Source organism: Alligator mississippiensis, chromosome 3, assembly GCF_030867095.1.
Source record: "Alligator mississippiensis isolate rAllMis1 chromosome 3, rAllMis1, whole genome shotgun sequence".
NCBI lineage: Eukaryota > Metazoa > Chordata > Crocodylia > Alligatoridae > Alligator > Alligator mississippiensis.
In genome coordinates this window covers 87227626-87254488 of record NC_081826.1, presented here as the reverse complement: position 1 = coordinate 87254488, position 26863 = coordinate 87227626, and the positions used below count along the sequence as shown (strand labels likewise).

At 44.0% G+C, this 26863-nt stretch overlaps 1 long non-coding RNA gene across 1 annotated transcript in view; it reads right to left on the bottom strand.

Annotated features, from left to right (window-relative positions):
• Positions 1 to 26863, bottom strand: part of LOC132249336 (uncharacterized) — a 51513-nt gene that overhangs the window by 3769 nt on the left and 20881 nt on the right. The window lies entirely within an intron of this gene.

Below are 26863 nucleotides of genomic sequence, written 5' to 3'. Positions count from 1 at the left end.
CAGCCAGACAAAGCTTTGGCTGGGAAAACCTAGTTGGGGCTGGTCCTGCTTTGAGCAGGGGGTTGGACTAGATCACCTCCTAAGGTCCCTTCCAACTGAAACGCTATATGATTTCATAGATTTCATAGACATTAGGGGCTGGAAGGGATCTCATGAAATCACCAAGTCCAGCCCAGTCCACCCCAGTCAAATGATCCCAGCAAGATAAAAATCCAGATGCTTTTTGAATGAGTCCAGAGTAGGTGCTTGCACCACCTCTGGGGGAGTCTGTTCCAGACCCTGGGCACACAGACTGTAAAGATTTTTTTTCTTATGTCCAGTCTAAATCAGCCTTCCAGAAGTTTGTGGCCATTAGACCTTTTTATCCGTTGGGGAGCCCTGCTCTCCCAGGTCCTGATGCACCCCCCCTTATATACTTGTAGGCTGCCACCAAGTCCCCCATGAGCCTTCTCTTCTCTAGGTTGAAGATCCCAAGTCCCTCAGCCTCTCTTGGTAAGGTTTGCCCTCTTGGCAAGCCTTATACGGGTGGCTCTCCTTTGGACTCTCTCAAGCTTATCCAAGTCCCTCCTGAAGGGGGGGGGGGGGGGGCAAAACTGGATGCACTACTCCAGCTGCAGCCTTACTAAGGCCAAGTAAAGTGGGAGGATGATGTTTCTGGTTTTGCTCGAGATGCATCAGTGGATGCACACCAGAGTTTGGTTTGTTTTGCTGGCCACGGTATCACATTGGTTGCTCATGTTCATCTTGTGGTCAGTCAAGACCCCCAAGTCTCTTTCAGTCATGGTGCTAGCAAGTGTAGCACTGCCAAACCTATAAGTATGATGCTGGTTTTTCTTCCAAAGGTGGAGTACCCTGCACTTCTCTATGTTGAAGACCATCAGGTTCTGGTCTGCCCACCTTGTGAGTGTGTCCAGGTCAGCAAATAACCCCAGCCTGTCTTCCAGTGTGACTGCTTTCCCCCATAGTTTAGTGTCATCTGCAAACTTTGCCAGCCTGCATCTGATGCCCAAATCCAAATCATTAATGAAGATGTTGAAGAATACTGGCCCAAGTACTGAGCCCTGAAGGACACCACTGGTCACCTTGCGCCATGTTGATTCTCTCCCATCAACTAGTACTCTTTGGGTCTGACCCTGGAGCCAGTTCCCCAGCCATCAGACCATGTGATGGTCGAGGCGGCAGCTCCCCAGCTTAGCCATGAGGACATCATGGGAGACTAAGTCAAAGGCTTTCTTGAAATCCAGATATATGACATCAACCTCATCTCCCTTGTCCAGCCAATGCATCACCTGGTCATAGAAGAAGATGAGGTTGGTCAGGCAAGACCTACCAGTAACAAAGCCATGTTGGCTGGCATTCAGAATGTTGCCTTCCATTAGCCTGTTGTTGATGGATCCCTTGATGATTTTCTCCAAGATCTTGCCAGGGATGGATGTCAGACTGATTGGCCTAGAATTCCCTGGATCCTCCTTTCTTCCTTTCTTGAAGATTGGGACCACGTTGGCTCTTTTTCAGTCTTCCCGAACCTCACCTGAATGCCACAGATTTTCAAATATCTTCGCCATAGGGTGCACTATGATGTCTGCCAGCTCCTTCAAGACACTTGGGTGCATACCATCTGGGCCCACGGACTTATGGATTTCTAGCCTCTCAAGGTGTTCCCTCACCTGATCTACGTCAATTGTGGGCCCATCTCCTGCTCCCTTGGTGTTTTGCATCCAGTCTGACAGTGTGATCCCCATGGGCAGGTGGAAGACTGACACAAAGTAATCATTTAGGAGATTGGCCTTTTCTTGGGTGTCAGATGTCAGCTGCCCCATTTGATCTCACAGGTGTCCAATGTTGCCTTTGTTCTTTCTCTGACTTCCCACATATCTGAAGGTCTTTTTGTTGTCCTTTATTCCCGTGGCTAACCTAAGTTTGGTTTCTGCCTTGGCTTTTCTGGACCACTCTCTACATGCGTGGACTAGTGCTGAGTAGTCCTCCCTGGTGATGCTTCCTTTTTTCCAGTGGACATAGGCTCCTCTTTTAAGTTTCATGAGGTCCAACAGTTCCCTGTTTAGCCAATGGGACTTCCCTGCCCGCTAACTGCATTTCCTGCAGGACAGAGTGGACTTCCTTTGTGCTTCAAGGTTTGCATTCTTAAGGAATAGCCATTCCTTGTGGATTCCCCTTTGTAAGGGACCATGGCCTCTTAATGCCTAACTAACCAATCTCCTGAATTTGTGAAAGTCAGCCTTCCCAAAGCTGAGGATTTCTGTTTTACTGAGGGATTTGTCTGCCCTGTGTTGGACAGAGAAAGTTATCAGTTCATGGTCACTGTCACCAAGCTTCCCCTTGATCCTCAGATTGCTCACCAGATTGTCCCCTTTGACTAGAACCAGATCCAGCAGTGCCTCTCCCCTAGTCGGCCCGTAGACCTCTTGCATTAGACTGAGGTCATCAATACAAGCAAGAAAGCTACATGACCAGTCAGATTTAGCCGTGTGCTCTTCCGATAAGATGTCAGGAAGATTGAAGTCCCCCATGACGATCATGCATCAGGAGCGTGCTGCCTCAGCCAGTTCCCTACTGAATTCGTGTTTCAGCTCTTCTTCTTGGTGGGGAGGTCTATAATAGACTCCTATGAGTATATCTCCTTCCCTATGCTCTCCCTGTATTTTAACCCAGAGGGTCTCAAGACACTCTTCATGGTTAGTGAACTCAGTTTGAAGGAAAGTGTACTGCTCCTTGATGTAGGGAGCTACATCCCCACCCCTCTTCCCAACACAGTCCCTCCTGTACAAGGTATAGCCTTCTATACCAACATAGGTGGAGTCCCACCAGGTCTCCATTATCCCTACGAGATTGTAACCTTTATCAGACGAGAAGGGCCAGTTCCTCGTGTTTGTTTCCCAAGCTCCCGGCATTTGTGCACAGGCAGTTGAGTCTGCCATGGGAAGCCCTAGGCTTCCTTATGTGATGGGACATGACCTTTCCTTGGGCTATTGTAGGAGTGGGTTCCCTTGGACTACCTAAGTTAATTCTACTGTGGTTGACATAACCTGGGCTAGAACTGTTGTTAATTGACCGCCCATCCCCCAGCAATCTTAGTTTAAAACCCTGTCGAGTAGGTCAGCCATTCTGGCTGAGAAGAGCTTCTCTCCTTTCTGGGTGAGGTGGAGGCCATCCCTTCATTGGTGATGCGTAGGTCAATTGCTGGTGCACCCCCTGCGATTGGCCACTGCTGCTGCTGCCAGCAGCACCTGTAGGTGGTCACCGCTTGCTTCTCCCTCCCCCCCCCCTCGCCGACACTGCCGGCAGCATCTGCAGGTGGTTGCTAACCACCAGTCAGCACTCGCTATCCCCTGCCCCAGTTGCAAACACTGCCGCCTGCAGAAGCTCCCCACTTGCCAGTGCCATGCCCCCACTGCCAACACTGCCACGTCCACCTGCGGGTGGTCACCATGCCCCCCAGCCTCTGGGGGCACATGTCATTCATGCATCCCTTCCCAACAATCCACTCTCTCTCTCACTGAAATGCAGACTGTGGTCAAAGAAGCTGAACCCCTCGCAATTCTATGATTTTAAGTGCCCTCATGGCAACTACGTAGGTGAAACTAAACTGCAGCCAGTGCCGTAGCAAGGGGGAGTGAGCAGGGTGACTGCCCAGGTGCCAAAGCAAAGGGGCACCAACAGGTGCTGCCCAGACCAGGCAGAGCACAGGATGGAGTCACGGGAGGCTCAGTTGGGGGTGCAGGGATGGGGGAAGGGAAGCTCCTGCCACTGCGTGCACTCCTGGGCAAGCATAGGGGGTCTTCTGCCCCCTGGATCTGTGCATAGAGCAAGGACAGGCTGCCATTGCAGGCTTTGGCCTGGGCACCAAACTTCATTGCTATGGCATTGGCAGCAGCTACACACCAGAATGAACTCACAGAAGAAATATAAAGGCCAGAGACATACACACACCATTAGAAGCACATTTCTCACAGAATAGCCACTCCCTCTCAGACCTCATTATCCTTGTGCTTAAGGAAAATCTACCTAACACCTTCAAAAGCCAAACTTAGGAACAAAAATTCATAAGCTGTCTGAACATTAAGAAACAAAAATTAGACACCAATATTGGCTTGATGGCACATTATATTTTTACCCAACTTCTGAATTCTTTCCACACAGGAAAGGTGAGAATGACTCCTGAAAATTTCTCTCACGCCCTCACCTCTGCTGTTTTTTTACTATGCTGTGCTTGGTTCCTGAGACCAGAGACCTGAAGAAGGGTAGGGTACATGCCAGGTAGGGTGCAGAATGAGCAGGGTATGAATGATCGCCTTCCCACTATTGCCGTAGAATTGGTGTGCGATCAATTAAAAAAAATAGACATATATAAATCACCAGGACCAGATGAACTTCATCTGAGAGTACTGAAGGAGCTGGCTGAAGTCATCGTGAAACCCCTGGCAAAACTCTTCCACAATTCATGGCACTCTGGAGAGGTCCCTGAGGATTGGAAGAGGGCCAATGTTGTGCCCATGTGCAAAAAGGGGAGGAGGGAGGACTGGGGTAACTACAGGCCAATTAGCCTAACTTCTATCCCATGGAAAATCCTGGAAAAATTCATCAAGGAGTCTATCTGCGATAAGCTGCCAGCAAGTAGGATTCTGAATGACAGCCAGCGTGGCTTTGTTGTGAGCAGGTCTTGTCTCACCAACCTCATCTCCCTTTACAACCAGGTAAGTTGCCACCTGGACAAGAGACAGGAGGTTGACATTGTATACCTTAACTTCCAAAAAGCCTTTGATCTGGTATCCCACGATGTCCTTGTAAGAAAATTGGAGGATTGTGCTTAACTCCGAGACAGGTGGGTGGGAAACTGGCTGCAGGGTAGGACTCAGAAAGTCCTAATGATCTGTGTCATCCTGGTGAGAAGTGGGCAGCAGAGTCCTACAGGGGTTGGTGTTTGCTCCAGTACTTTTCAACATCTTTATCAATGATTTGGTTGTGGGGGTGAAGAGCTCACTGGCCAAGTTCGCAGATGACACCAAGTTATGGGGAAGCGTGGTCACGCTTGAAGATAGGCTACAGATACAGGTGGATCTAGACAGGCTGGTAAGTGGGTGGATCAGAACCAGATGAAGTTCAACATCAAGAAATGTAAAGTGCTCCACCTGGGGACGAACACCCCCCTATCCACCTATAGGCTTGGCAGCACCAAACTGACCAGCACCGCGAATGAAAGGGACCTGGGGGTTATAATAGACCACAGTATGAATATGAGCCGGCAATGCAACACTGTAGTCAGTAGGGCAAATAATACTCTAGCATGTATCTATCGATGCATCTCCAGCAAAACCAAGGAAGTGATTCTTCTGCTCTACTTGGCATTGGTGAGACCACAGCTGGAGTACTGCATCCAGTTCTGGGCACCACACTTCAACAAGAATGTGGAAAAGCTTGAGCGAGTCCAGAGAAGAGCCACCAATATGATCAGAGAATTGCAAGGCAAGCCATACGAGGAAAGACTGAGGGACCTGGGACTCTTTAGCCCGAAGAAGAGAAGGCTGTGAGGGGACTTGGTAGCAGCTTACCGCTACATCAGGGGAGTACATCAAGGGCTTGGAGAACAACTGTTCACCAGGGCACCCCTGGGGAAAACCAGGAGTAATGGCCACAAATTCCTGCAAGACCGATTCAGACTCAACATTAGGAAAAACTTTTTCATAGTCAGGGTGTCCAGACTGTGGAATAAGCTCCCTCCAGAGGTGGTGCAATCACCTACCCTGGAGATCTTCAAGAGGAGACTGGATGGTCACCCTGCTGGGGGTCACCTGACCCCAGTTGTCTTTCCTGCTTGGTGCAGGGGGCTGGACCCGATGATCTTCCTAGGTCCCTTCCAGCCTTACAATCTATGAATCTAAGAATGTCTTGCATTCAAAAGCTTGTCCAACTCTATCCCAGCTATGCAGTTGGTCTAACAAAAGATATCACCCTAAGAAATCCTTGCCTCTCACATAATTTCTAGACTATCATGACTACAACATCACCCTTACACTACCTTTCCAAGAACAATTTATGTATTTTCAGCATGTAGTGTCTAATGTTAGTTTGCTTGCCAAATGACATTGCCTGCTTTCTTTATGTGAAAGTATTTCATGAAACAAATGGTTTCCTAGTTTCTACCCCTCTCTCAGACATCCTCCTTTAGAATAGGAGCTAAGATTGTCAGAGAATAACTAGTGTATTAATAATTACAATGTATTAATAAATAGGAATCATATCCTCTCTCAGCTTTTATTGACTAGGCTAAACAAACAAGCTCTTTTCATCACCTCTCGAACAACAACCTTTCCATTTCCCTGACCATCCTAGCACCTTTCTACAGACTTCTTACCATGCTTAGGATACAGATTCCTGATGGTTTTGGCTTTAAGAAATTCCAGATCTTCTCCACATTCCGGCCCCTGACCCTCTTCAGCCAGGTGACTTCACTAATTCACTCCCTTAGTTTCTCAAAGTTTGTCCCTTTGAAATTGAGAACCTTAATTACTTTTGTTTAATTCTTCCATTTACTTTAAATGGAATAAATTCATGATCACTTGATCCAAGGTTATTTTCCACAGCCAGGCCTTCTATAATATCCTCATGACTTAACAAATGTAAGTCTAAAATAGCATCACTTCTTTTTGGTTTAGTGATGAAGTCATTTGTCAGCTTTCACATCAAGGAATATTTAGGCCCTATCATTATTTGTTCTCCATTCTATATATGGGAGACTTTAACTTCCAAAAATGGCACAATTTGCAGTAGTACTTTTCTCTTTAACAGCATTGCAGACATCTGTATGTAAATATAACCCTGTAATAAGACTCTGAACACTACCCCACTGAAACCTCCTTTAAACTCCCTCCAGTCCTTAACCAAATTGATATGGACCCAAATAGATTGTAAAGTAACAAAAAGGTATAACAACACAGACAAAACAGAATCTATCACAACAATATCATACATTTGTTTCCATCTTTCCTGAATAGTTCATATCCTTCACTACCTGTGTTCCAGTCATGATTACGATTACATCATGCTTCAGTTATCACTACAATGTTTGGTTTCATATCTTTGCACCAGTAGTCCCAGTTCCTCCATTTTGGTGTCCATTTTGGCTTCTGGCATATGTTTATAAATATTTTAGTTGTCTCTTACTTGCTAGTCAGATTAGCTGAAGTACAGTCACATATGGCAGAAAGCTGTTTTCCTGCTAAAATGTGTACATGATGCATGGTTATTAGGTCTCTAAGTCACCCAACAGCATTCTCTTATGCTTGGTGTAACAGCCTGAATGACACATAAATGGCTAAATGGCTCACACAGCTACAGCACTGCCTATACTCCAAAGCAATTCAGTGCTGTGCTAGAGGCAATTAAAGTCCATCCATTTCCTGGATGAACAGAAGTGCAATGTAACCTCCTACCCCAGAGTTGTAGTGAACCAAAAAGCACAGTCTAGAGAAGGATGGAGTGTACACACAACCTGGGAAATCTTCCTCAAACAGATTTGTATATTAATCTTCTATGTTACAGGTAAGCTACTGAACCACCAGGCTGAAAATGCTTTCCTGTTGCAGCTAGGTTACTGCACAACTAAGGAGTATAATAAGCATGAGGAATCCTGCTGCTGTGGTTCAAGGACATGGGTGCGACTCTAGTTGGAGGAAGTGAGCCCTTGCTTCTACTGTTGTGTGTGCATCCAGAAGCATTGGGAAAACTGCATAAACAGCACTGGGGCAGAGCATGGCTCCTCACCTGGTATTCTACCTTCCCGAAATTCCCTCTCTATAGAACTAGAGTAGCTGTCCAGACTTCAGTGTTTGGAAAGCTCTCAAGAGGCAGTGCTTCTTCATGCAGTCTGTCAAGTGGCAGTGCTTCTTCATGCAGGAGAGGTCTGTTGGAAGACATTACCCCTCATCTCTACTTGGCAGGAGAGCGCACTCCTACATTTGGCAAAAGGAAAACAAAACACGATGAATTAGGTGTGGGAGACCCCATGGTCTCCAACTTTCTATTAAGAAAAAAAAACAGACCAGATATGTTGTCCAATACTCAGCTTTTCTCAGCTCTCTGGTTTATGGTGGGACAACAGTTAACTCTCTCCACAGTCAAATTTCTCTCAGTCACACTTCTACCTGTCATTATACACCGTCCTCACACAGGAGCATGAAGGGGGCATAAAAATGGTCGTGATATCTCTGTTTTCAGATCATTCTGTGCACTGCAAGGCAGCATACCCTCTCACTTGCATTGATGTAACTCCATCTGTCCCATTAGGACACTTTGCTATGATAGGAGCTACAGGCTTGAACCCCCCAGGGGAGGCCTAGGACAGAGGGATCCTATATCCTAGGCAAGTGCTCTAGCTACTAAAACATCTATGGAAAACAATGACTCTTGTGCAGCCCGCATAGGTATCTAGCTGCCAAGACACATATGCCTTATATCATCAAGAGAAGCAGGATTTTGAGCAGATGGATGCATCTTAACACAAGTTAAAATTTCCCATTTAAGTGATTAGAGAGCCGTGTGCCTCTTGCATAACTGTAGGCCCATCTCTGCAGGTGTCTAAGCACTATCCATCAAAATGAATTGGAAATCTGTGTAGCCCTACACATCAAAATCGAATTTGCCTTTTGGGGCCACGTGAGCTGCAAACTTATACCTGTTTTAAATAGAGAGCGCTACATATCTACACAAAGGTAACAGGATATCTCCCCAGTTCTGGTTGTCTGTATCAGAACGTTGCTAGCAGCTACAGTTCAGGCAACTAGTGAGTGAAATCAGGTTTAGAACTAACTGTGCTGCCTACTTGACCACTGCTTTTATCAATATTAACACTCTTACCTTGCTGCCCATCCTTTGACCACTGACACTCCTCTTGCTATTGCCACATCCTTGTTTGCCTATTTTTTTCCTCCTCCTTTTCTGTAAAACCAGGTTTGTAGAGTACATAAAAGTCCTTTACTTCTCAGTTTAAAGCTCTTCCCATTAGTAATGCCACCTGCAATCCTAAGGGGCAATTTCCTAGGTAACTCAGGTGTTTCAAACCAAGCCCTCAAGAGTCAATGCATCTTAATGGACAAATATTCCAAAAATCATCCTTATAGCACTCATCAGTCCTTGAGACATCTGCTGAAATCCATTACCTTGTCACACCTTCATCCTCCCTGTCCAGACCGTGGAAGAATTCTCCACTGCAGATCACCTGAGCCTCCCCTTCTCTGAGCATCTCCCTGAGCCTGGCAGCACCCTTGATCCATTCCAATGGAAATCTAGCAGTGTTATTTGTGATGAAGGATGATCAATGGATTCTTCCAAGATCCCTTTGAACATCCTTTACAATCTGCGTCTCACATCCTTGCTCCTAGCAGGCTGCAACTCATTCTGCTATCAGTCCCTGCAGCTTTGATGCCAGACTTGCCTAGTCTTTTTAACAAATCAAAACCCAGTGCTGTGTAAAATCCAGTATTTGAAAGTGTAAGTCTAAGTCTGCTGTGTACTCACAAGGGTCTAATGGCAGGAACACACAAGTACTTCACACTGCAGCTGCAAAATCAGACATCTGCCTAAAGAGTATCTGACAACCTAAGTGCAGGATCTGGCACTTACAAAGGACAGAAATTGAGCTGGCAACATGTTGCCAGGCATTTTCTTCGAACAGCTGCTGATGTATTGAAAGTTACTGGGGCACCTTTAAGTAAGATAGGCAGTCTGGGTTATTTTTGTGCCATCTGCTTGATATATAGGGGGGCTCTACTTTCTCTGATTTAATATATTTTCAAGCATATGCCACAAGCATTTACAGTGTCCAGATAGGTGTTATCTTGTTGCTGTTGATATATAACTGTGCAAAGAGGAAGCCCAACTCTGAAACTGTAGTCTTTATTTCACTAAAACCAGTTTATAACCAAACTCCTATGCAAAAACAGTTCATGAAGAAATTGTTGTGAATGTGGATGCTTGGGGTTGGGTATTACTGCTACTGTAGTAAATACAAGTTTTGCCTTTGGTTTTAACTGGAGCAGAATCAAATTTGTGGTTATTGCCACAGTTGTGAGACTTATTCCCTCAGATTATGAAGATTATGCAACTTCAAAACAAGATCATTAGCTAGAGGACCTCAGTTTGCACATAACTCTGCTATTGGATGTTCAGTACTGCTTGGGAACTTTCCAGTAAGTGAGCCTCCTCCAGAAAGGTGTCAGTGACAAAAGTCAACCTGAGAAAAAGAACTTCCTGTACTGAACATGCTAATAAATCTTTTAGGTCAGCTTTTCCTAAAGAACAGAAACTAAAAAACTGGCATTACATAACAGGGTCTGTATCCACATTCAACACAACACAATCCCACTGTTTTCTCTGGGAACTTTGATCATAATCTACAAGACTGGACCCTACATACAGGAACTTGTTTAAATTATCTGAAGGATTAGATGACATGCTTAGGTACCAAGATAGCTACTACTTCCAACAAGTTTAACTCCAGCTGGTTACATTTTCTAGAAGTATAAAACAAGCAGCTCAAAAGAATCTTTTCAGAGACACAGAAAGTTTGGAAAGTGTTAAGAAAATGAATCCTATTCTGGTCAACATCCTCAACTAAATGTATCGAGCTGAAATATAGTCAGTCATCCTAATGAGAGGGGTAGATTGTAACATTTCTTAGAACAATTGATCCAGTGACTGAGTGGAGACTGTTTGCTTTACAGAGGTGACAGTCTCACTTGCTCATTAGGAAGACAAAGCATACATAGAAATTGTATTGATCTAATTCACACTGATCTCTGACAGTTTCTTCCAAATTAACTCCTCTTTCCCACATCCCATGGCTAGGTGAGAATAGCTGGCCCACTCTTTGCTCCCTGTCTCTGAGGCAGCACTGTACCTTTTTCCTACTGTAAATGACACAAAACAGTGTTGTTACACTTAAACTCTCCCTTCCCTGGCTATGGACCAGTGATCCCTAGGTTGACACTTCCAATTTCAGTACTGTGTAAAAAAAAAAGATAGAAAATACTGCCCATTACATTACATTTTCCATGGTATAGAAATAGGTAATAGAAGGGCATGAAATGCTATGACAACCAAGTCACACTGGGAAGCACACTGCCAGAGGACTGATTTAAAATAACTTTAAATCTAAATAATCACATTTCTCAAAAAATATTTATAAACTGGACAAGCCAATAATACTGTATCCCCTTTTTCTTTCTCTGTATCATCATCTCCTGTTTAATTTTGTCCGTGTCTCAGACTCTGCAACTGACTACATGGGCAATAACCTCACATATGCAGAGCCTGATTAAAATGGTCTGTAAGACTAGGGCCAGGAATCCATCTTTAGCTGCTTTGCACAACATAATGTCACATTTCTACCCAGGGAATATGTGCTTTCCTATAGTATCTAAGTACCATTAACATCTAGGGTGCTACACAAATTATCATAATGAATAACAACCAACTCCGAAGTGCAAATCTTCAAGATGAGACTATTTACAACTACACTGACATCATTCAGCCTTTATGCTGACTTGATCCAGCATTTGATATGACAGTCTTGTGGCTCCTGAAAGAACTGTCTGTCCTTCCAGAATTTAATCTAAAGAAGCCATTATTCAATTAAACATCTGAAAAATCACATAGTAGTTACACCAAACCACTAATGACTCTAAGTAAATAGATATTGATTTAAAATTTCAGCCAGGATAAGCACTTTGATATGACTACTGGGCATCTCAGCAATACACAAGACAACCTCAATCTCTTCCAGCAACCTCTTGCAGAGATCTGCAGACACAGAAGACAGTGCTGCATTTCTGGACCAGGAGGCACAAGGAAGGGGGATGCAGGAGCTGGGTTTCATTAGGTTCTGGAGAATCTGTCTTTCTTCATTTAATGTCAAATTTTGCTATTAATAATAGGAGCAACATGAAGGCCTTTAAGAAACAAGAGTTTGAGTGGAAAGTCTCAGCAGAGCCCCAGAGGTGTTTCCACTGCACACACATGGCACCTATCACCTCCCATGAAGTGGCAGAGCAGGAGCTACTGAAGATAGTGGCTGAACTCCATTTCTATCAATGACCTGAAGGTTGGGATGGAGTGCACCCTCAGCAAGTTTGCAGATTGTAGGGGTTTATTTTTAGCAAATTAACGGATCAGTAATTCAGCAGATGCATTAAGTCAGTGTCCCACAGCCTCTGGCTTTTGCGAAGCTGACCCCCCCCTTTGGGGTGTTAGTTGAGCCTCCTCCCAAAACTTTTTTTGGCACTGACCTCACACAGATGATACTAAGCTGGAGGGAGTAGTAGATATTCTGGAGGCTAGGGCTAGGATTCAGAGAAGCCTTCACAAATTGGAGGATTAGACCAAAAGAAATCTCATGGGCTGCATGCACACATGTGGTGGCAGTGTCCCAAACCCATCTGCAGAGCCGCGAACTGCATGTGCTGCGCATGCAAGCATTTGCCACGCTGCTAATTAGCAGTGCAGTGGGGTTTTTTGACAGTGGGAGATCCCAGTGTCAAAAAAAATGTGGCAAACAAGTGGCACGGTGCATGTAGCTGCAACATGTGCTGCCCAAAACTAGAGCCTGGCCAGCCAAAACCACACTTGGGCTGCCAGCAATCTTAAGGGTTGCTCTGCACACCTGGATTGCTGCCACTGCAGTCCCAGAGGTCCCAGGACTCCATATAAGACTGCTGGATCTAGCCCAAGTGCTGGCCCCAGCCTCCTTTACCCCACCTGGGGGAATTTGCCATGTGCCAGAGCACATGTGCAGGGGCATTCCCTGGTGACAAGTAGCAGTGCACAACTACGTGCCACTGCTATTTGTCCCCAGGGAAATGCATGTTCTCGCTTACTAGAGGACATACCAATGAGGTTCAACAAGGACAAGTGCAAAGTCCTTCACTTAGAATGGAACAATCCCATGCACCAATACAGGCTGGGGACTGACTGGGTAAGTAGCAGCTCTAAAGAAAAGGACCTGGGGGATTACAGTGAACAACAAGCTAACTATGAGCCACCAGTGTGCACTTGTTGTGAAGAAGGCTAAAAACATACTGGGCTGCATTAGTAGGAGTGCTGCCAGAAGATTGAGGGAAATGATTCTTCCCCTCTATTCGGCACTGGTGAGGCCACCTCTGGAGTACTGTGTCCAGTTTTGCACTCCCCTCCCCCTACAGAAAGGAGGTTGACAAATTGGAGAGAGTCCAGTGAAAGGCAACAAAAATGGTTAGACAGCTGGGGCATATGGACTTACTATATCATAGAATCATAGAAAATTAGGGCTGGAAGGAACCCCAGGAGGTCATTTAGTCCAGCCCCAACTAGATCATCCCAGTCTAGCCAGGTCTTAAAAATTTACAAGGATGGAGATTCCACAACCTTTCTGGGTAACCTGTTCCAGTGTTTTACTACCTTCCTAGTGAGAATTTTTTTTCTAATATTAAACTAAATTCCCTTTGCTGCAACTTGAGACCATTGCCCCTTGTTCTGCCATCTGCCACCACTGAGAACAGTCTAGCTCCATCCTTTTTGGAACCCACCTTCAGGGAGTTGAAGGCTACTACTAAATCTCCTCTCAGTCTCCTCTTCTCTAGACTAAATAAGCTCAGTTCCCTCAGTCTTTCTTCATAATTATGTCACCCAGCCTCCTCACCATTTTTGTTGCAGTCCACTGGACTCTCTACAATTTATCCACAACCTTTCTGTAGTGGGGGGCCCAAAACTAAATACAGTACTCCAAATGTACCAGTGCTGAGTAGAGGGGAATAATCACTTCTCTTGACCTACTGGCAACATGCTTACCAATGCAGCCCAGTATGCCATTAGCCTTTTTGGCAAGTAGGGCACACTGATGGCTCATATTCAGCTGTCCACTGTAACCCCCCAGTCCTTTTCTGCAGACCTGCTGCCCAGCCAGTCAGCCCCCAGCCTGTATTGGTGCATGGGATTGTTCCATCCTAAGTGCAGGACTTTGCACTTGTCCTTGTTGAACCTCAAGAGATTTCTTTTGGCCCAATCCTCCAATTTGTCTAGGTCACTCTGAATCCTAGTGTTACCCCCCCAGCATATCTACTACTCCCCACAGCTTGGTGTCATCTGCAAATTTACTGAGGATGCACACTATGTCATCTCCCAGGTCATTGATGAAGACATTGAACAAAACTGGCCCCAGGACTGACCCCTGGGGGATTCCACTTGATGCCAGTTGCCAACTAGACATGAAGCCATTGATTACTACTCTCTGAGCCCAATGCTCCAGCCAGTTTTTTATCCAGCTTACAGTTCATTCATCCAGCCCATACTTCCTTAGTTTGCCTGGGAGAATGTTGTGGGAGACCGTATCAAAAGCCTTGCTAAAATCAAGGTACACCACATCCACTGGTCTCCCCACATCCACAGAGCCAGACATCTCATCATAGAAGGCAATCAGGTTGGTCAGGCATAACTTGCCCCTGGTGAATCCATGCTGTCTGTTCCTAATCACCTTCTTCTCCTCCTCCAAGTGCTTAGAAATGGATTCCTTGAGGATCTGCTCCATGATTTTTCCAGGGACTTACATGAGGATAAGTGGTCTGTAGTTCCCTAGATCCTCCTTTTTCCCTTTCTTAAATATGGGCACTATGTTTGCCCTTTTCAAATCATCCAGGACCTCTCCTGATCACCAGGAGTTTTCAAAGATGATGGCCAGTGGCTCTGCAATCTCATCAGCCAACTCCCTCAGCACCCTCAGGTGCATCCCGTCCAGCCCCATGGACTTGTATATGTTCAGCTTTTCTACACAGTCCCTAACCTGTTCCTAAGCCACTGCTCTAATGTTCTTTTCTTCTGTGCATATTCTTAAATCAACATTATTGTTAAATATTCTTAAATCAATATTCTTAAATCAACAGCTTGGCCCTTGAAACAACACTGATTTTTTGAATGCGCTGAAGGATAAATATGAAGTCTGGTCAAGCATATCAAGTTACAAATAGCTAGTTCTGACCTTCAGGATTCTACTTCACATGATTTTATGGTTTTTGTGTGAAAACAACATTATTTTGGATGTATATATTTTTGAAAGAATTAATGACAATAATAAGCATAGAAAAAATATAACCCTTATGAATTAAAACAACAACAACAAAGCAGTTTAGGCATATAGAGGCAGTTACGGATGTGGTCATAAAATAGACATTTCATCGTGCTAGAAAGCGACATTTTTTAAATAAGTTTCCATCCCAAATCAGAACAGAAAAGCAAAATTTGAAGAGTTTTCACAAAATGGAAAATTTAGAATTAGAAATGTCAAAAATAAAAGTTGTCAATAAACATTTCAGCATGTCAAAATATGTTGACTTAAAACCAAACACTTTCCACTGTGCATTCTTTCAAGCTGTAAACTGAAAGGTGTCATCAAAACTATTATTCTTTCCCAATAAAACATTTCAATTTTATGAAATGATATTTTCTGTTAAAAAAAATCATTTTGTGAAGAAATGCCTGGTTACTGGTAACAGAGACCACCAGTAATAAACCCTTTCAGGAGAGACTGACTCTGAACTCAGGTCTCAAGCCCAAACACCCAGTATTTTAGGATACAATGTTCTATGGTTTCCCTACTTCCATCTAGTGAGGCCAAGTCAGGAGGCAAAGCTCAGCTAATTTCCAGAGGGATTCTACCTTTAATTAGCACAGAGCAATCTTTGAGTGTCTGGAGGAGGGAGGGCCACCAATCTGCTCGTGTCACTTGTCCCCTGCCACCAGATACACTGCGTGACTGTACAGCTTGGCTCCTGTCCAAGCAAAGGCAGCACAGGGTTTTCCCTGCCACTGAAAAGGCTCTTGCAGGGGGGATCCTGATGCTCCCTCATAGTCAGCACTCAGACTGGGTGTCCCCCTTGCCCCACCATAGTTACATTACTCCTACCTTTGGGTCCTACTAAGATAAAACTTTAGTATCAACTCAAAAGACTTTTATAATTTGTCTTTTAGACACTTCTGAGATGGTGGTTTGTTTATTGAGGGTCTGCATTGCCATGCTTTCCTCACATGGAGTGAAATTCACCTTTTTTGCAACAGGACAGCATAAGGCTTGGGCAATGTTATGTCCAGTGTAAACTCTTTTTTAAGGCCCATGTTACTAATGGAAGTTGTTTTACAAAAAAGGATGAATGATTCCCATAGAGTAGCACTTCGAAGCCAATGGAAATACCCACATGAATGAGCAAATTGCAGGATCAGACCTTGTTTTGTTCTTGGAGAGGTAACTGTATTAACATTTAATTTGGAAACTATTTTGAGGTTCTAAAATAAAGTCTCAGGGGTTGGGATTGGGGCTCAGGAATACAGACAATGTGGGTTATTTTTTTTCTCCACTTACATGTTGACAGTGTTAAGTTTTAAGGATTTTTCTTTTCAGATCACTGAACTAGTATTAAATTTATATATTCTCTTGGAGTCTTAGAGAGGATTCCTCAGGAGTAGCTGTCTTCTTTTGTAGCTACAGTTCCAAGGCAATGGAAATCCCCCGAGAAGCTCTGCCAGACGAAGCCCTTGGATCAATTTTTTATAGGTAGGATGAGACAGGGTAGAGACAGACACCTCTTTTATGTGACTTATCCCTGAGGTTCCTCTCCATACTGAGGTAGTTTCTTGAGTGGGGCTGGACCTATTAAGATGTTAATAATATTATATAATCTGTTTTTTAAGAAAAGGTATGCAGGAAAAGATAAAACAGTGCCAAAGGTTTTACTCAAACTGTCAGTGAATCAACTGTTTGTAAATCCAACATCAACTAAAAAAAATATTGCACAATGTAGTATCAAGAATTGTTATTTTTCAACAGAAATTGGCATTTAAAAAGAAACTTGTGTTTATGTATGGGTAAAACATAGTTTGGGGTTAAAGAGTATTTCTTTAAAAGATAATGATCCTGTGGCTACTTTCTGTCATTTAGTAAAACCATTTGTCAGCAATGGAATTTTAATTTTTTAATTTGGCAATTTTCCTGCTTCTAGAATAACTAAAAAAGCTGTGGGGAAAACATTTGTGACAGAAAGATATTTTTTCTATTGGGACTTTCCAGTCTTTAAGGTGAGAGGTGGCCAGGAGAAGGGAAGATAGGAGAAAACAAACAAACTTACAACTTTTGCTTTTTAATTGAGGCTATATCTCATGAAAAAGTGATTGTGATGTTTCCACAAGAAAGACAATTGAAGTTTCATAAGTGATAGGGCAGCAACATTTTGCTCCATGCAGATGAGTGTTACCTTGCAAAGACTGAATGAAATATTTGCAGATTTTTACAATCAAGGCTGGAAGTGAGAAGAAAGAAAAAGATAGATAGAGTTAGTGTACTGATAGACCCAGTGAGATGCTGGAACCAGAGACTTATGATAATTGCAGATTTTGATGAGACCATTAATTTAAAAATATATACCATGGTCATGATGTCCCAATCCTAATTCATGTGAATAAACTTAGCTCATTATTTTGTGAAATCTACCAAAGCAAGGAGCATCAAAATGTCCCCTGCCTCATTTAAGCCCTACACAATTCCCTGTGTAGGTGCCGGTCTGTTGATGGCTTGCATAGGAATATTTCAAGTTCCTATACAACAAAGGAAATTGCAAGAGGTGAGGTTCATAGACCAAGAGAACTGAAGGGACATGGAGATCAAGGGTGACAAAAATACAATGCCTTTTCTCAGTAAGTAGGTTTGCAGTGTTTATGTGGTCATAATGGTCCAGGAAAAGCAAGGGTTTTTCAGGTGGGGAGGGGTTTTTTGTTTTGTTTTTGGAGTTTTTTTGGTGATGCCTGGTATTGGACCAACTGTACAGCTGGGAGAGCAATACAAGCTTTCAGGCACAAAATGCCTTTCCTCAGGTGTGCAAAAGAAGTAGGTATGGCCTAAAGTAAATACCAGATAAAACAATAGCTTGTGTTTAAATCCATGTGTAACAGAAAACAGTTGTAAACTAGGAGCATACAGAAGTTAGCAGAAGTAGCTTCAAAGCAAGAGAAGCATGGCTGAGTAGATAAACCTAATTACATAAAACAAGAAGACCATTCACTGTTTTTCACAGTAAGGCATGTACAGGGGATTGTTTGTTACTTTTGCAAGCCCCTTACTGTTACAGGCTGGATGGCAGAGGTGAAATTCAGGAAGGAACCAAGTACTGTAAGGGAGGTCACTTGGCAAACATCTTTAGAAAGCAGATTTTAAGTTTAACTGGTAGCATGGTAGAATGTGTGAGGGAAAGAGAGAAAGAGTCTATTGTGCCTGGGATCATAGGATGAAGGAGGGAGAGAGAGAGGGAGCTCAGCAGAAGGGATATGGAGAGAAAGTGAAAAGGGCCATAGCCAGACATGTAGGACAGAGCTGTATGAAGCAGGAGCTTGAAGGCAAACAAGGAACCAGAGCCTATGCTGGTGTAATAACAGCACTTATCTTTCCTATACCTGTTCCTCCTCCAACCCAAAGACTCAGTGGGTCTCTGGTGTCTCTCACAATTTGCTCCCACCTTTCTCTGTACCGATTTAATCTGACTCAAAAAATGTTAACTCTTTGTAATGAAGAGCCAGTAGGGAGCCAATGAGTTGATTCAGTGACAAGGTAATGTGGGGAACTGGGAAGAAGAGACGATTTCAGCAGCAGCAGTTTCTGGGACTGGGGGTTGATGAGGTTAGTATTTAGTATGACGTCTGTAGTAAAGGCAGCGAAAAATTAAGCCATGGGCAAGTAATTTGGAGCCCAGCCCAAAAAGGAAGAGGCTGAATGTTTATAAACATTGTAGAGAAAAGGGCAAGAGAACCGAGTCCCAAGCACAAGGTTACAAGGTGCAAGCTATGGTGAATTAATATGTTCACTACTACTATTCATTGCATTCACGGTGGGTACAAACAAACACAGTTAAGATTGTGGCCCACTGAAGTAATACACTCTTCTTTTCTATGATTTGTTGACTACATAAATCAGAAGAACAAAGCTTGAATGGCCAACATATGTAACAAAAGTTCCCAGGAAAATATAGACATATATTATGTTCATAAATACATATCTGTATTTATCTTACACACCCTGGGTACCAATATTCAAGGATACAAACCATGGCAGGATGCTTAGGATGCCTGCCACTCTAAGAGCTGGAGCAGCCTGCAGGTAGGGGCCAGGGCTAATTCGGAGGTCAGGGAGTCTGCAGGTGGTGCTAGGGCTGAGTGATGGAGTCACGTGGATGGAGGAGGTCTGGGTTTAGGCAGAAAGGTCTGCTTTCAGCCCAGACCCTGAAAGCAGAGCTGGTAGTTACAATTTGGAGGCTGCTCTACAAAGCAAATTTGGTCTATGGAACAATTTGGAGGCCTGCTCTGTAGAGCAAAATAACTGCAGCTCTGGAGTGCCAGCACAGAGATAATATCTGAAGCAGTCTGGAGGCTTGGAAAGGAGCTGAAGGGGCGGAGGAGGTTCCTAGGGACCCAGGGAGGGGTTTAGAGCCCAGAAGAGTAGGGCTAACAGTAGAGGATCTATTGGGAGGTTGAGGTTAGCCCAGAGAAAGAGAGAGAGTAAGAGAAAGAGAGAGAGAGTGGCCAAGTATATGGGACCTATTGGATTGCCAGGGCAGGATAGCCTGGAGGTGGGTCTCTGGTACAACCAAAAACTGCACCCTAATGAGGCTTGTGGTTGTACTGGTTGCTGCTTGTGGCAGGGTAGCCCATAGAAAGTGCCACTGGTGGCAAACCCCAAAGAAGGTGAGTATGGGGTGCCTGAAAACCCCAGTCCCCGCTGCCTTGTGGGTCACCCCTTGATGGGGGAAGGCTAGAGGAGCACACCCTGAAAGAAAAGCACTGAGAGGAGGTTTCTAGTGGTCCTAGGGCCCAAAACAGGGCTGGGTACAGGGACCACACCTGGGGCAATTACCAGCAGGGCTGGAGAGCCCATGGGCCTAGGGGTCCAGTGAGGGGTGGATTGGAGCCCAGGGGAAAATCTAGGGGGCTTGAGCCTGCAGAATGGAGTCCTTAGTGCAAGAGGACCCATGGGTGAGTAAGGGCTGGCAGCAAGAGACTGACCTATGGAATCTCAACTGGTTTGTGCAGGGTCAGGACCCAAGGGGGTAAAAAGGTCCTGGGACCACTGTAGAGACTGCCAGAGCCTGGTGAGCCTAGAGGTATCAGGTGTCCCAAGGTAGGGCCAGGGTCTTGGAATGGGTAGGCCAAAGGTCCATGTGTAGCTACAGCCTGAAAGGAAGGGGACCAAGGAGACGGCAGTCCTGCATGATGATGGCAAAGGTAGCACCATCCAAGTTGGAGAGGGTCCAAAAGAGAAAGTGAGAACAAGAGCTCTGCGACTGAAAGTGAGCCCAGCAGAAAGAACAGAAGTCTGAAGCTGAGAGCAGGCCTGGCAGAAATAACAGAAGCCCTAAGTCTGAGATTCAGGTCCTGCAGGAAAAGCTGGAGCCTAGAACAAGAGTGGGACCAGAAGGGTCTGGAGAGGGGCCCAAGGAGAGACTGAGGGGTCTGGCAGGACAGAGAGGGGCTTAGCTTGGGCCACAAACAACTGGTGGTTATTCAGTTAAGACCAAGGCAGCCTCCCATATTTTAATGGCAATTAACATCAAGATGTGATGGGTGAGGAGGGTGGACTGTCCATAGAGCAGAGTAAAAGTACATTTTTTAGTCTTTGGGGCTTTGTCTGCCCCTGGAGATAGTACCCTGTGACACAGACATCGTGCACAAATATACTTTGAAAAAAAAAAAGATACAACTTGACAACCTCCTGGAGGTATTTATAATGTTCTAAAAATGGTCTGTCTTCTTTTAATACCATAGGGAAGTTCAGGCATACGGCAGTTATGTCCTCCAAATATTTTATTTCTACTCCAAATGGTTTTCTCTTACCACCTTTATTTTGAAATATTGCTTAAGGGATGCAGGGTCCAGGAACAGAACTACTCTGTTTTCTAATGCCACCTTTGGCACTGACTCCTGCTGTGGCCTTGGCCCAGGCAGCTCTTTCTGACTTCAGTCAGTTGTCTGGGCATACAGCATTTCTGAAAATAAAAACCTATTTGTCTCATGCTGGGCAACTAAAAATGTAGGCACCTCAACTTAGAAGGCATTTCTGAATATTTAGGCCTCACAGTTGCTCTCACATGCTCTCTCAATTTACCAATATATTTAAAAAATTTGATTTATATTTAAAAAAATGAGATAAAATTTGTTATACCAAAATACACCTTGTGCCAAGGCCTGTACAAAGCAAGACTTACATGATATGTAATCATTGTATTTATCCTTTGCCCAAAGGTGGAATATGTTCATGTTGAATGTTGGTTGGCAGGTCAAAATTATTCCTGGTATAACAGGTGGGAAGTCTACAGAGTTACAAGTTGCAAAATGTATCCCAATATTTGGTTCTTTAAGAGGCAACGCAATGTTTAAGTAAATACTTAGTATTCTTATAACTTATAATAAAATTTTAAGAATGATTTGGATTGGAATAGGGTTGTTTTGTTTTTACTAACTCTTCTTTGACATTTCTAAATATATAATATAATTTAAGCAATGAATGAGAACTATGAAAATTCACTGAAAATGAGTCTTGCAGCTAAGAAAACAATCCCAGACTAACTGTACATTCAGTCATAAAAATGGAATAAAATGAAATGTAAACACAATGTACCACCATCATGGGCCTGAAGAGTAGCGCATAGTGAAGCCAAAAATCACATATGTACAATCAGATTTTTGGATAACAAAATACTCCACTAACTCTTCTAGAAAAACGTCCTTCAGTAAACCCTACCCAGAGCTGTACCATCCAGTGACAAAACTAACAAGAAAACAAAATAGGAAGCTATTTAAACAGAAAAATTCAGCCTACTGAAATAAATAAAAGAAAACCTCAGGTTCCAAAGGACAGGCAAACAAACTCAGTTAAACAAGTTTCAGAGAGAAAAAGAGCTATTTGCTATTATTAATTATGAGAAATTAAAATGAGGTCACACTGCATTTCAAACCACAATTTGAACTGAAAGGATTGTTCAATCAATATTTGATGTTTTGCAATCATATGCCAAGGAACATTTACACTTGAAATAGTAACCTTATGTTATAATGTATTTATTCATGTTGTGTCTATGGAAAAGTGTGTGTATTTGAGTATATTACATATATAATTTTAAGGGCATATTTAATGGAAAAAATACAAAGGCATTTTCTGCCAACTTAATAGAACTATATCACCTTTTTAATTTCTTATGATTAACAGAATGAAGACCTCTTTGCCATCATATTAAAAAAGCAACTCATAATTTGAGTGCCTCATTTCTTGATATAATTCCTGGAAGTATTCAGCACTTGCCCTATAAAAAGTCAGTTCCATAACTTTGTCTTAAGTTGGCTGTTCAAAATATCCCTAGTCCTTCCAAAATAGCTGGCTCTACTTTTAAAAATGTTAAAGAACTCAAGTGAAAAATTAAAATTCTCAAGAAAACTTTGGGAATTATATTCCTGGAAACAAAAAACTATGATAGCAAGGACAGCAGTGCTCAAATTTCCCCAAACTGGTCCTACCTTACTGGACACCAACTATGTGTCAGGAGCATTATGAGGGCTTAGAAGGTAATCTGTGATAACCATCAAGAGTTTCAATTAGTGTCCACTCCAGTATCCTAGAGATATTGTCTGGTTCTACAGAAATTGCTCTCAACACCTATGCAATATCTGAATGAGATCCTTTCTACAGATTTCTGTACTATCATTTAGGGACAAAGTTATCTCTACTGTAGAATTCTCTAAAATAATTAAATAAAAAAAGATACAAAGGCTTCATTCCCCATTACAACTTGTCAGATTTTTAAAATAATTTCTATATAATCACCATAGAAGCTGAGAGGCAAGGACTTTTTTGTAACATCTTTCATTGGATCCACTGTATATTGGTAGTTGGGAGAACTATTGAACAAGTTTTTGGCCATCAGGTCTAAGGTGAATCATCTCACTCTGCAACTAACTAAATTGATAACACCTCTTCACTCCTATAACATGGCTCTCTTCCATCCCTCCAAGCACTGTTTACATTTACATGCAGTCTTCTCTCTGCTATTTAGTTCAGCCAATATCTAACTCTTTCTTATGTCTGAGGAAGGGCACTTAATGCCTGAAAGGCTGACCAGCAGTTCTTCCAACTATACAGTTCGTCCAATAAAAAATAGAACAAAAATCTTTGCCTTTTGTACACTTCCTGGACCATCACAGCTACAACAACATTCCAACCCTACTATAATAGGGAAATGGATCAATTTAATCTGAAATAAATTCCACAAAATTCTTCAATCAATATAGAGGTGTCATTCCCCATTTCCATAGGGACATCCAAACTTTCACCAAACTGCCTTTGATTCCACAGCCTGAATGAGCAGGTATCTAGTCGTTATTGGGGACAGCCTTCAGTACAAGTTTGCAGCAAGGCTCAAACTCATATCTGTGGAGTTGTAGCAAAACACCTTGGGCACATTCACACATGCAAGCACGTGCGCTTGCAGCAGCTCAAATAGAAGCGGTGCAAATTTGAACCGGGGCTTTTTGCTTCAGTGCACGTGCTCGGACACACACTTTGTTGTGGAGCAGATTGCGCCACTTGGGGCAAAATAACCCTGCCTGGCTCCTCCCAGATCTGCAGTCAGTGGGAGCTAGAGCCCAGGGCCAGCACCTGTGCTGTCCCCAGCAGTATAAAAAGACGCCCTGTCCTGGCCCCAGCAGTATAAAAAGCCACGCTGGCAAGTAGCTCAGGACTACTAGCTCTCAGGAGCTTCTGGGGCCCAGCCAATTGGTACCTGGGGACACTACCCCTTGTGCCAGCTGGACTGCTGAAGCAGCCCTGAGAGTTCCCTGCACCCTCTGCCCACTGCAGCAGTCTGGCAGTGGGAACTGCTGCCTGGCTGTGACCTGCTGTGCACCTGCCAGATTCAGATGGGGATTGCACAGCCAGTAGTGGTATCTGCACCTCTGGGCCAGCTGCCAGTGGACTGCGGTTGCAGGGTTAGCCTTTGTGCGGCACTACTGCCATTTGTGCCCCCTGCCCAGCCATCTGGGCAGCTATCACCCGGAAGATGTTCCAGGTGTGGTGGCCTGCTTTGAACTGTCAAAGCATGTTCTCCTGGCCTCATTTGTCCAGGAGGTCAGCCACAGCCAGATGGGTCCAAGGTGCCAGCTCTGAGCAGGCAGGGTCCTGCCACTGGCCTCCCTAGCAGGAATTCTGGAAAACTGAAAAATTCCTCATAAAAAAATCCCAAAGTTACTCTGTAAAATACCTGCAAATCCATGTTCCTCCACAAGTAAAACAAAAGACCACTATAAAGACAGAGAGCAAGAAAGCGACAGCGATCAGTTGGACAATGTTTTATTGATATATCTTACAGTGATAAAGCAAGTCTCCTATTATAATAATAAAGTGAGCAGTAATACATGTTTCATGAATTCATGAATACATGTTTTGCTGCACTGCCACAGGGCGATGGCTCCCAGACAAGGGGTATGCCCCCCCAACAGGGGGTTCAACCCTGAAACAAGGGGTTTGGCCCTCAAACAGATTTGGCCCCCCAACAGGGGGATCAGCACTCTCACAAGGGATTCGACCCCCCCAACAGGGGATTCAGCCCCCACACAAGGGGTATGGGCCTCCAACGGGGGCCAAATGCCCCCCACAGGGGCTACCACCCCCCTTGCAAGGCCCACATGCCCCACCCCAGCCCCCTGATTGCTGCCCCACCTGGACCCATCCCCCACCAGTTCCTGCAGCCCCCCCATCCCCAGACCCCCCCAGTGGATGCCCCACCCAGCCTCACTCCCCCAACTTGCACCCCCAGGCCCCCGTGGCTACCCCCACAACCCCAGGCAGCATCACTTTAAAAAAAAGTGTTCTTCCACCAACTCCCACATTTTGTAGTATACCTCTCTAAGTATCTACATCAGGTTTAAAACAAGGTGGCTGCATCTACTTTAAAAGCAATGACAGCAAAAAGAGAGAAAGAAGGAGCAAATGTCCTGTGAATTCAATCAACCCTGTCTGTGCTCATCATCCTCTTTACAGTTGTAATCCTTCAATGTATCATTTCCTTTTAGAGTCTGGACATAGTTTATTTGTAATAATAATAAAGGACAAACTACCTTGTTTCAGTTTTTTGGCAACTACTTAAAGTGTCAAGGCTAACAGGCTACACGTATCTTCAAGCATGAAAGGAATTAAGGCAGACAAGGTTCCTTGGGTGAATCTGATATCTTTTATTAGACCAACCCAAATAGTTGGAAAATAATTATTAATCAAGCTTTTGGGTTCAAAAACCCTTCGTCAGGCTAAGGAAGTTTCAGTAGTTGGTGTGTGCTCTTCCTGGAGGGAATGAAAAGTAAAGAAGCCAGCAGCTGGGCTGGTTTGCATACAAGACAGGTAGTCAGTGAAAATGTAGACTGAGGAGTCAATGGGTGAGAGACGCGGGGGGGGGGAGGGGGGGGAAGAGAGAGAAGGGGGATGAAAGTGGAGAGATACCTGGGGAGTCAGATGTCATGCAGGTTATAATGTGTCATAAATCCAATGTCTATATTTAGTCCATGATTTCTAGTATCCAGGAGGTTGATGAAGTGGACTTCATAGGCTCATCTCTGGGAAGTGTTCTGTAAGTTTCCTTTGAGGATCAGGACTTAGAGATTGGAGAGAGAGCACACACCAACTGCTGAAAGTTCCTTAGCCTGACGAACGGTTTTTGAATCTGAAAGCTTTGTCGTGGAAACACACGCAGCATACTTTTGGGTCAGGTCAGCAGAAGCTTTTATTCAAAAGAAACTACAGCTGTAGGGGGGATTTCAAAGTGACATGGATTTCCCAAGCACTTGGAAGGGGTCCCCCCCCCAAGAGCAAAATCAGGAGGCTTATATACTTTTTAACAGTTGCTTACAACTCACATGATCATATAGTGAAATTAGCATGAAAAGCGGCTATAATATTACTTCATTATTTCTTTGCTGTAATCAGGATGGGAACTAATGGGGGAGGCGAGGTTAGTTCACAAACCTCCTTGCACCTGGAAATCAGATTTGTACATACTTTTTTTGCTATCTTCAAGGCTGCGGTGAGCGAAGCAGTTGCAGAGGAGTTACAAAGAACAAACACTTTCTCTTATCTGTTCTACTATACAGAGCCAGCAATTCTCCACAAAGCAGTTATGTTATCTTATAACTAAAATAATCAAAGTTTAAGGCATATATTTTTTCTGATTCCACAGCTTGCTTAATAATTATTTTCCAACTATTTGGGTTGGTCTAATAAAAGATATCAGATTCACCCTATGTCCTTAGACCAAAACAGCTACAACCTACACCCCTGAAAGGAATTAATACACCCAGATTTCCCATGTTGAAATATTCCCTCATGAGCTATAGGAGTTTCCCTGCCACTGCAAAATTTCTGTCACCATTTCCAAGGATACAATATGCTTCGTAACATACCAGCTGTAGAGAAAATGTCTGCTGAGATACTGAAGGTTCATAGATTTCATAGACATGAGGGCTGGAAGGGACCTCGGGAGATTGAGTCCAGCCCCCTGTCCAAGGAGCAGGAAGTCAGCTGGGGTCATAGGATCCCAGCAAGCTAAGCATCCAAATTTCTCTTGAAGGTGTTCAATGTGGGTGCTTGAACCACCTCCGATGGCAGGCTGTTCCAGACCTGGGGGGCTCAGACAGTGAAGAAATTCTTCCTTATGTCCAGCCTGAAACAGTCTTGTAGGAGTTTATAACCATTCAACCTTGTCATCCCTTGGGGTGCTCTGGTGAACAATTGTTCCCCCAGATCCTGGTGAAC